The sequence below is a fragment of the Dromiciops gliroides genome, chromosome 1, assembly GCF_019393635.1.
Source record: "Dromiciops gliroides isolate mDroGli1 chromosome 1, mDroGli1.pri, whole genome shotgun sequence".
NCBI classification, from domain to species: Eukaryota; Metazoa; Chordata; class Mammalia; order Microbiotheria; family Microbiotheriidae; genus Dromiciops; species Dromiciops gliroides.
Window position 1 is genome coordinate 565332786 of NC_057861.1, and position 10864 is coordinate 565343649.

Genomic DNA, 10864 nt, shown 5'->3' on the forward strand with positions numbered 1-10864 from the left:
TAATGACTAGGGTGCATTTAAATAGTATCTTCAAAGTAATTTATTTTTGTAAGATCATCAATATGGTCTATATTTTAGAAATTCCGAGTACAACCTGTAAATTTCTTCAGTAAGGATTTACTAAATCCTTATGTGCTCTGTAATATTCTGGGAGCTTTGGAAAAAAAGATAAAAACAAAAAAAAATCATAATTTGTCTTCAAGAAACATAAATTCCTTTGGGAAAAACTATATGCACATACATAGTAGATAAAAAGTAATTTCCAGGGAAATTAGAATCAGCCTCATATATCATAGAAGGTGACCCTTCATCTCAAAATGCATTTGGTCAATGACAATTCACTGACTATTAACCAGTAATTAGAATATTTTGATGTCTAATATAATAGGTACTGTGGGTGGTGATCTCCATTTTAATCACCTATGGTTTCTAACTTTTTTCTACATTGTATTCCTATAATTCATCTAATATATGGTAAAAATTAAAACAAAAGTATTTGTTTTTTAGAAGTATAATGTTTTTTCCTTATAAGAAATATCTTATTTTTGATTAAATACTTTTATAGATGTAATATAATTGGTTTTTACTTAACTATTGGGTTTTTTTTTCTTATAGTTAGTTAAGGACTTCCCAAAATGATGGTCAATTTAGTAACGCACAACTCCAAAGATCTTGGGCAGAGAGCTTGATTTCAATTTTTAGAATGCAGGGTCACCTCCAATGGGACATGAGTCCTTGGAGTAAGAATTTAGTGGGGGTCTGCACATATCACCAGGATGGAATCAATTTTACTTCAGACCCAATGATCATTTATTGTTAAAACTACTGCTTTTAGTTATAACTTTAGAACATCTTAAAGATGATGAACCTAGTAAATGTAAAACCATAAAAAATACTCATTAAAGTTGAGAGTATCTCCAACTGTAAAATCATTTGCTTTATTCAAATAATTTTTAGGATAGCCTTTCCTCTTTTTTTCACTTATTAATATAGAAATATATCAGGATATTGTCTTTTTGTATATCCTTGAACCAACACTTATGGGCTTTATCTAGAATATACATGCGCATGTGCATACACACATGCACACAAGCATGCATACATGAATGCACATGCATACATACATAAATGGTGGCATTCTGAATGGCTTGATAAGTAATGTAAAGCCAACTATCATTCTACTTCCTTCTTTCCTTGCTTGCTTGTTTCCTTCCCTCTTTCCTTCCTCCCTTTATCCATGCCTCCTTTCCTTCCTTCTTCCTTCCTCCCTCCAAACCTCTAACCCACTTTCACTTCCTTCCTTCTTCACTTTCTCTTCCCTTCCTTGTTTTCTCTCTCCCACCTTTCTTTCCCCCCTCTCCCTTCTTTGTTCTTTTTCTTCCTTTCTCCTCCCTCTTTCCTACCTTCTATCCTTCCTCCCTTCCTTCCTTCTACTTCTCTCCCTCTATTGCATATTATTAGACTACATGAATAATTTTCAGGAAAATAAAATATTAAATATTTTAAAAATATTATTTCATTTTGTTCCCACAAAAATCTTTTAAAGTTGGTGGTGATATCCCCATATTACAGTTGATGAAACTGAAAAAAAACAAAAAACAAAACACAGGTAAAATGACTTGTCCATGATTACAGATATGGTAAGTGTCTGAATCAGCATTTGAACTCAGGTCTTCCTGACACCAGGCCTGGTGATCTATACCACCTAGCTGCTTCAAGCCATATATCTATCTTGCTAATATCACAAAAAAGGAAAATAATAAATGTTGGAGAAGCTATGGAAAAATTAGAACAATAATGCATTGTTGGTGGAGCTGTGAACTGATTCAACCATTCTGGAGAGCAATTTGTTACTATGCCCAAGAGCCTATGGGGCTATTTATACCCTTTGACCCAGTGGTACCATTGCTACGTCTGTATCCCAAAGAGACCATAGGAAAGGGAAAAGGACGCACATGTACAAAAGTATTTAAATCAGCTCTCTTTGTGGTGGCAAAGAATTGGCAATCAAAGGAATGCCCATTAATAGGGGAATGGCTAAATAAGTTGTGGTATATGAATATAATGGAATACTATTGTGCTGTAAGAAATGATGAGCAGGAGGAGTTCAGAGAAACCTGGAAGGACTTACATGAACTGATGCTGACTCAGAGGAGCAGAACCAGGAGAACATTGTACACAGTAACAGCAACATTATGTGATGAACAATGGGGATAAACTTGGCTCTCCCCAGCAGTGCAATGATCCAAAACAATTTCAAGGTGGGGCAGCTAGGTGGTGAAGTGGATAAAGCACCAGCCCTGAATTCAGGAGGACCTGAGTTCAAATCTGGCCTCAGATACTTGACATTTACTAGCTGTGTGACTCTAGGCTAGTCACTTAACCCCCATTGCCCCGCAAAACAAACAAACAAATAATAACAACAACAACAAAAACAGTTTCAAGGAACTCATGATAGAAAATGTTCTCAACATCCCAGAAAAAAAGAACTGTGAATTATGAAGGCAGATTGAAACATACTGTTTCTACTGTTGGGCTGTTTTTTTCTGTTCTTTTTTGAAGTTTTTCCCTTGTACTCTGATTCTTCTTTCATAAGATGACTTATGCAGAAATATGTTTAACATGATTATACATATACAACCTATATCAGACTGCTTTCCATCTTGGGGAGGAGGGAGGGAAGGGAGGGTGGGAGAAAAAAATTTGGAACTAAAAATCTTGTGAAAACAAATGTTGAAAACTATCCTTATATGTAACTGGAAAATAATAAAATACTTAAAAAAAGATATATCTATCTTCTCAAATGGAAGTGAATAACTATCTCATACATGTTGGACTTGATAAACCATCCATACTCTTTGACTTAGTAATATCACTACGAGTTTGGAATCCAAAAAGACATAAAAAAGTTGAATTTGAATTTGAGGAAATTCCCATCAATTGGAGAATGGCTGAACAAATTTTGGGATGAGAATATGATGGGACACTACTGTGATATAAGAAATGAGGGGGGGCAGCTATGTGGCACAGTGGATAAAGCACTGGCCCTGGTTTCAGGAGTACTGAGTTCAAATCCAGCCTCAGACACTTGACACTTACTAGCTGTGTGACGTGTGACCCTGGGCAAGTCACGTAACACTCATTTCCCCACAAAAAAGAAAGAAAGAAAGAAAAGAAAAAGAAATGATGGGCAGGATGCTATCAGAAAAACCTGGAAAGACTTACATTAGCTGATGCAAAGTGAAATGTGCTGTATACAAATAACAGCTATATTGTGGGATGATCTGCTGTGAATGACTTAGTTATTTTCAGCAATACAATGATCCAAGACAGTTCTGAAGGACTTATGAAATATGCAGTCCATCTACAGAGAAAGAACTTATGATATCTGAATACAGATTGAGACATATTTTTTGTAGTTACTTTTTCTATAGTTTTTTCTTTGTTCTCTTTCACAACTTGATTCATGTGGCAATGTTTTTGATGACTACACATGTATAACTTATATTGAATTGCTTGAGCTCTTAAGGGGCAGAAGGGAGGGAAGGAGGAAGAGAATTTGTGACACAGTTTTAAAAATTGATCTTACATGTAATTTGGGAAAAAAATAAAATTCCATTTAATAACAATACCCTAATAGAGAAACAAATCTCAAGAATTAAAAGTATTATGTTCCCTCTTAGGGATGTGAGCTTTTTTCACCTGTTTACCTTTTTATATTTCTCTTGAGTTTTGTATTTGAAGATCATATTTTCTGTTCAGCTTTGATCTTTTCTTCAGGAAACCTTGGAAGTCCCATATTTCATTGAATGCCCATCTTTTTCCCTGAAAGATAATGCTCAATTTTACTGGGAAGTAGATGCTTGCTTGTAATCCAATCTCCTGTGCCTTCTGGAACATCATATTCAAAGCCTTGCAATCCTTTAATGTTGAAGCTGTCAGGTCCTGTGCAATGTAGACTGTGGCTCCATGATATTTAAATTGATTCTTTCTGACTACTTGCAGTATTTTCTCCTTCACCTGATAATTCTGGAATTTGGCTACAATATTCCTTGGAGTTTTCCTTTTTGGGTCTCTTTCAGGAGATAATCAGTGTATTCTTTCAATGATGATTTCATCCTCTGATTCTACAATATCAGGGCAGTTCTTGATGATTTCTTGGAATATGGTGTCGAGACTATTTGTTTGATCATGGCTTTCATGTAGCCCAAAAATTCTTAGATTATCCTTCCTGAATCTATTAACCAGGTTAGTTGTCTTTCCAATGGGGTATTTCAGTCAAAAGTTTCTTCTTGACTAGTTCTTAGTGTCTCATGGAGTTGTTAGCTTCCATCTGCCCAATTTTAATTTTTAACACATTATTTTCCTCAATAAGCTTTTGCATCTCTTTTTCACTTGGCCAATTCCCCCCGCCCCCCAATTTGGCCAATTAAATTTTTAATGGAATTGTTTTCTTTAGTCAATTTCTGTGCTTCTTTTTCCAGTGTAACTCTCATTTCACTTATTTCTTTTCCCATTTTTTTCTTCTACCTCTCTCATTTGATTTTTTTTTTGTGAGGCAATTGGGGTTAAGTGACTTCCCCAGGGTCACACAGCTACTAAGTGTTAAGGGTCTGAGATAAGATTTGAACTCAGATCCTCCTGAATCCAGGGCCAGTTCTTTATCCACTGTGCCATCTAGCTATCCCCTCATTTGATTTTTAAAAGCTTTTTTGAGCTTTCCCAAAAAGGTTTTTTTGGTCTTGCAGCCAGTTTCATCTTCCCACTTGAGGCTTTACATGTAGGCATTTTGACAGTATTGTCCTTATTTGAATTTGTGTTTTGGTCTTCCCTGTTACCACAGAAGCTGTCAATGGTAAGGGTGCTTTTTTGTTTCTTACTCATATTGTAGCCTATTTTTAAACTTATAAAGTTGAGATCTGCTCCTGGGGCACAGGGGTCACTGTTGCAAGCTTCTTGTTCTGGGGGATAGGGGCCTAATCACTGGCTTTCTGCTCTGAGTCTTCTGAGGCTTTTGGATTCCTCAAGGCCCTGGGCTTGCTCCCTGTGCTAGAATGACTTAACCAATTTGCAACTGTCCTGTGAGTGGTTCTTTAGTTGGCAGTTTGCCCTCTTAGGCAAGGCTGGTGGGTCTCACAAATGTCCATTTGTTCCACCAGCCTTCTGAGCCAGGACCTAGGGGATTTACTGACTTATTTATGCTGCAGCCAGGAGCCTCTTGCTGCCCTGCCCAGACCCCCTCTGTGGTGTGCTATTCTAAGCTGTGCTAAGTTGCACTGCAACAAGTTGAACTGTAATGAGCCACCCTCCCCTTTTGCCCAAGTGAGTGTGTAATTTAAAATTCTAAATGTGGGTTCTAATCTGTTCCCCCCAGTTTTGGGGGGAAACTGACTAAAATCACTGATAATCAAGTTTAGGTTTTTTTAAGGGTTTATTGAAAAAATAGTAAAAGAAAGAAAGATTGAGAACAGATTTCCTATAACCTGGCAAATCTAGCCTTCCTAATCTCCCCCTTCTGAAGTTCTCTGCCACCATGCTGATGTCTCAAAGCCAAAGAGGAAGAACTCTCTCCCCAGGGTCTGCTTCCTGCTTTGTGTTACCTTCCCAGAAATGGGAGGTTCTTAAAGCTGATTCGCTAATGTCATTCAAATTCAATGGTTCACTGGACCTGAAGGTGGTCTTGATGTAAAATTCAAAGCTTTTAGATTCTGAGAACAATTACTTTCTTAAGTACTCTTAAGTACCAGCCAAATGTGCTTACAATCTAGTTAACTGGAAGTAAGCCAGTAATCCAGTCAGCAGTCAGTTGCCTTATCCAATTCAATCAGTTTAAACCAATCTCCAGGTGGGCCCCTGAGTATCTGCTAAATCTCATCTATCTCTTTGCATTATCTTGACACATGAGACAGTCCTTTCCTTTGTCTTCTAAATTATTTGAAATTAGAAGATTGTGTCTCTCTGTCTTTTTGTAGGTTCTGTAGTTCCATTATCTGTTTAGAGGATTGATTTAATGTTTGTTTTTTGTTTTTTGTTTTTTTTTATGGGGCAATGGGGTTAAGTGACTTGCCCAGGGTCACACAGCCAGTAAGTGTCAAGTGTCTGAGGCCGGATTTGAACTCAGGAACTCCTGAATCCAGGGCCGGTGCTTTATCCGCTGCGCCACCTAGCCGCCCCGATTTAATGTTATTTTTGAGGGAAACTAGGGAGACCTCAGACAACTTCCTGGCTCCTTTCTGCCATCTTGGCTCAACCCTCCTCCAAGTATTGAAAAAATAAAATTCTAAATAAATAAGAAAAAAAATACAATCTGAGTGGAAGTTTTTATTCTTATAAATATACAATAATTTTCCATGAGATTATAGAATAATAAACTATCAGAGCTGAAAGTGACTTTTAGTGAATTACCAAACTAATTGAATTTCTCACCCAATGAAATACTACCCTCTATATTTTCTTCCAACCTCTGCTTGAATAATTCCAGTAACAAGTTCACTAACTTACAAAAAAAGCTGATAACCAGAGAGTTCCTAATAAAGGTATGCTGGTTCTCAATAATCATCATTTCCTTTTCCAAATAATTCAACCAAGATCAAATAAAATAAAATTTTTAGCAGAATTTGAAGCCAAGCTTACTGGCCTATAGTTGTTAGACTTCATGCTGTTCCTCTTTCTGGGAATTGTTACATTTGTACAGATCCAGTTCTGAATTAAATTAGTTTTCATCATATAGTGATCTAAACTAATTGATAACAACTAGTTTCTCTCTTACCAAATCCACATTTATTTTTGGTTTTAACTTCACATTCATATTTTTTTGCTCTACTCTTCCTATTCTAAAGATCGTTGTCCTTTGGTAGAGAAAAGAGAAGAAAAAAAAATTCTGTATTTTATCTGTTGTTTGTTATCAAACACCTTTCTGCTTCAAGTTCTTTGAAATCTAATTTCACCAAATCAAACTAAATTTGTCTTTTGTCTTCTACCTTATCATGGATTCAAAGATGGAATGGTCCACCTTCTCCCAGGAATCCCATTATTGTTGCATTTGTTATCTGTTCCTCCTTAGTTAAGTCAGATGCAAAATAACTTTTCAGCTTCCTCCAAATTTTAATAATGAAACTATATGTATCTCCATATCTGGATCTATATTGATGTGTACATGAACATATATGTGTATGGATATAATTAAATAACATTTCCATGCAAATCTTGTGATAATGTTTCTGAAGTCCTCATAAAATTCCTCCTATATAATGCATGGTCTGTTGGAGGCCTCTACTATTTCTATCCTGCCTATTTCTCTCTATCCTGATCCTCACCCAAATGCTCCCTGTGGTTTTAGAAATTTCTATTTCTTGTACTTCCACTTATGAATATCTTCTAAATCTATAATGCTACTTCAAAATTATTTTTATCAATTTTATTCCCTTTGAATAATGTACAATTTTAGATAGCTATATTCCAGGCAAGATTTATACCCTGCCACATTTTCTGTGGGGACCATGAGGTTAAATTTATCTCCTTGCATGAAAAATTCTTGTTCCCATTGTTTATTACCCTACTTTGAAAATTTGTGGATAGACATATAATGTCACAGGATGCTTGATTTATATATATATATATATATATATATATATATATTTGCTTTATTTTTGGTTATTATATCCTGTGAGTTAATAATTCTGTTTTTTTTTTCATCCTCACAGGATGTACCTGTTACACTCTATGGCAATTAACTTGCTAGAAATTGTAGAAAGAAAGAAAGAGATATTTATATATGTATATATATATGCATTTATAAACACATACTTATATGCATTTATATATATGTGTATACAGTATATGGATGCATGTATCATATATCTATGGATGCCTTTCCTTTAATTACAAGTTTGTTGTTCAATGGTTTCATTCTTGTCCAACTCTTCATGACCTCATTTGGGATATTCTTGGCAGAGTTACTGAGTGTTTTATGATTTCCTCCAGCTCCTTTTACAGATTAGGAAACTGAGGCAGACAAGGTCAATGACTTGCCCAGGGTCACACAGCTAGTAAGTATCTGAGGCCAGATTTGAACTCAGAAAAATGAGTCTTCCTAGTTCCAGGTCTATTACTCCATCTATTGAATCCCAGAGCTACCCCTTTAATATAAGTTTAAAATCTTAATTAAATAAGATTCACAGGACCAGGAAAATGTGTATTTTGCTAACTTTTATGATATGCATTATATTGCTAATATTAAAAAGTTCATCATTCCTATATGTTAATCCATGAACCAGAAATCTAAATACAATACACACACACGCATAAAATTCCCAGAAATACTTTTTCAAGTTCTTTCTAGAAATATCATTTGGAAGCATGTAAATCACCAAAAGTAAATATTGTTCATCCATTTTCACAAGCCTTTGTCAATTCTCCATCATGGTAACATATAAGTAGCATGAGAAGATAGTATAATATTTATTATTTATATTAGATCACCATATGACAACCTCAGTATCCCTCAGTAGAGTCAGTGGCTACCACTAGTTGTCTTTTCTTCTTTTGACCATTACTGAATAGTTTCTCTCCTGCTGGGACCTGTTGCATTACAATCTCATTCCCTAGAACATCCTCAGAAAACTCAGCTTCTAACTATATTGGAAGAATCTTGTAACTCTTACTTCCTAAAAGATGATAATTGAATATTCATTATTTTAAATTCATCTAATCTTCAATGCCCTGACACAGGTTAAGAATCTTTTTCTGAATCTTCAGGTTTTTTTTCCCCCCTGTGAAGCAATTCTTCTATTTTCCTCTTATCAGAAAAATTTCATTCTTCTTGATAATTCAGTAAAGAGTAACACCACTGTTACTTGGTACAAGAAGAACCAAAACATATAAAACTCCCTGCAGGCCACTAAAAATACCTTTGTTCTTCCTTGCTAGAAATAATATTCTCAGTTTTGTTTTATTTTTTTTTTACCTTTCTTGTTGTTAGTGTTTATGTCTAACATGTGAAAAACTCTTGTTTTGCTACATTTCTCTACAGCTCTAGTGGGTCAGCACAGGCATTGAAGGGCTACAATTCTGGGAGCTCTGATATTGTGACCTCTTGAGCAAGGTTTGCATTATATTTGGTTGTAAATGCATACATACATGCATGCATACAAGCATATGTATGGGTATGTGCGTATATGCACCTATGTTTATACATATATTCATGTGTTTGGCATATAACATATGTATAATATATTTATATACATATAAATACATCTGGATAACTCTCTGTGTAGTTCCCTATTGAGAAGCCTTTCCCTTTTTCTTTTTTGAAAATATCATACTATTTTAGTCAAATGACTTTAATCTATGACTAAGAGATTCCTGTGTAATGGGTATCCTTCAACGCATAAAGAGAAGTTCCTGTCCTGTTTCCAGTCAAAAATCTTTGACTACAAACTCCTTTTGTGAGGGGCTAAAATTCTAGCTATACTATCTAAAATCTAATGAGTGGTCGCCAATAAATTATAAACTTTAGCAAGAGTATTTAAATGTTTAAATATTTATTAAAGAACATTAGGATCAGAGAGAAAGGTAAACATCTAACTATTTCTAAGAGACTCTATCATCCGACCCACCATGGTGAGGTCAGGAACCAAAAGAAAGAGAACCCTTCTGCCAGCTTCTGCTTCCTACTTCATGTCCCCCTCCCAGAAATGGGAGGCTCCTCAAGTTGATTGGCTGGTAGCCTTGATAGACAGTACCCACGAGCAAACATCACTTCGCTAAGGACCTTGACCACATGGCTCGCCCTCAGAGCCCTTCTCCTCATGAAGGAGCTTTGCTTCAGTAAATCTCCAGCAGGTGGCGTCATTCCAATCATTACACTTTTCAGCTTCCAGCTATCTTGTCACCCAGCATGATAAGAACAGGTCTTTTGGTAGTTGACTTTTCCAGTGTAGATGCTCCCCTTGTTGTCAGTTCTATGATTGAACTCTGGAACTCCACACCTCTCAAATTCACAAGATCACCCTCTGGCCTGGATATCTACCTTGAGTATATTATTTAATAATGAACTGAAGAAAGAAAACACAAGGGGCAAAAGGTACACAGGGCCCAGGCACAAGCTCTTCTAGTAGAGTATATGTTCCATGTGGGTGTCATAGCACACTATTTTTGCTACATACATGAGTTGAATCCATAGACTAATCAAAAAGCTGCTTTTCTCATTAAGGTAGAAGGTCACTTCCTGGTTTCTGGAGTGAAAGGGTCCAAAAGAATATTCAAGATTTGAGGAGTCATTAATAGGCAAAGGCAATTAGGGAGTTGATAATTTCTATCATTTCCAAAAGCTGCACCACAGGTTGTTTGAAGAAGTCAGCAAGTAACTCTATGCATTCTGTATTCAATTACACTTGCAATAACCTTAATGGAAATGAACACTGTCCTGTAGAAATATTTTGACTTACTGGCCCAATTTAGGGGGACTAATCTGACTGGAAGACTAATCTTACTGGGGGGCTAATCTGGGGACTTTTGACTGGCTGGCTATCTGACTGCTATTAACTTAGTATGGGCCCTTTATAAAATTTCTCCCCAGTGCTCCAAAATTGATAAGCAAAAGATTTAAGAAGCCTCTTCCATTTTAATGGCAGAGGGTTTATTTATGAGATACAATTTAAAATTAAGAATACAGGGAAATAAAATGTACAACCTGACTGCTTTCTGGCATGTCTCTTTCCACCTGCCATGCCTGGAACTTTTTTAGCCTCCTCCTACATACCAATGGACCTTCTTCTAGCATTCCCCTTACTGAAAAGCCCTGCTGCTCCGTACTCTTTCTCTGGAGTCCTTCTCTTGTCCTTCCCCTTCAGTGTTTCTCCTT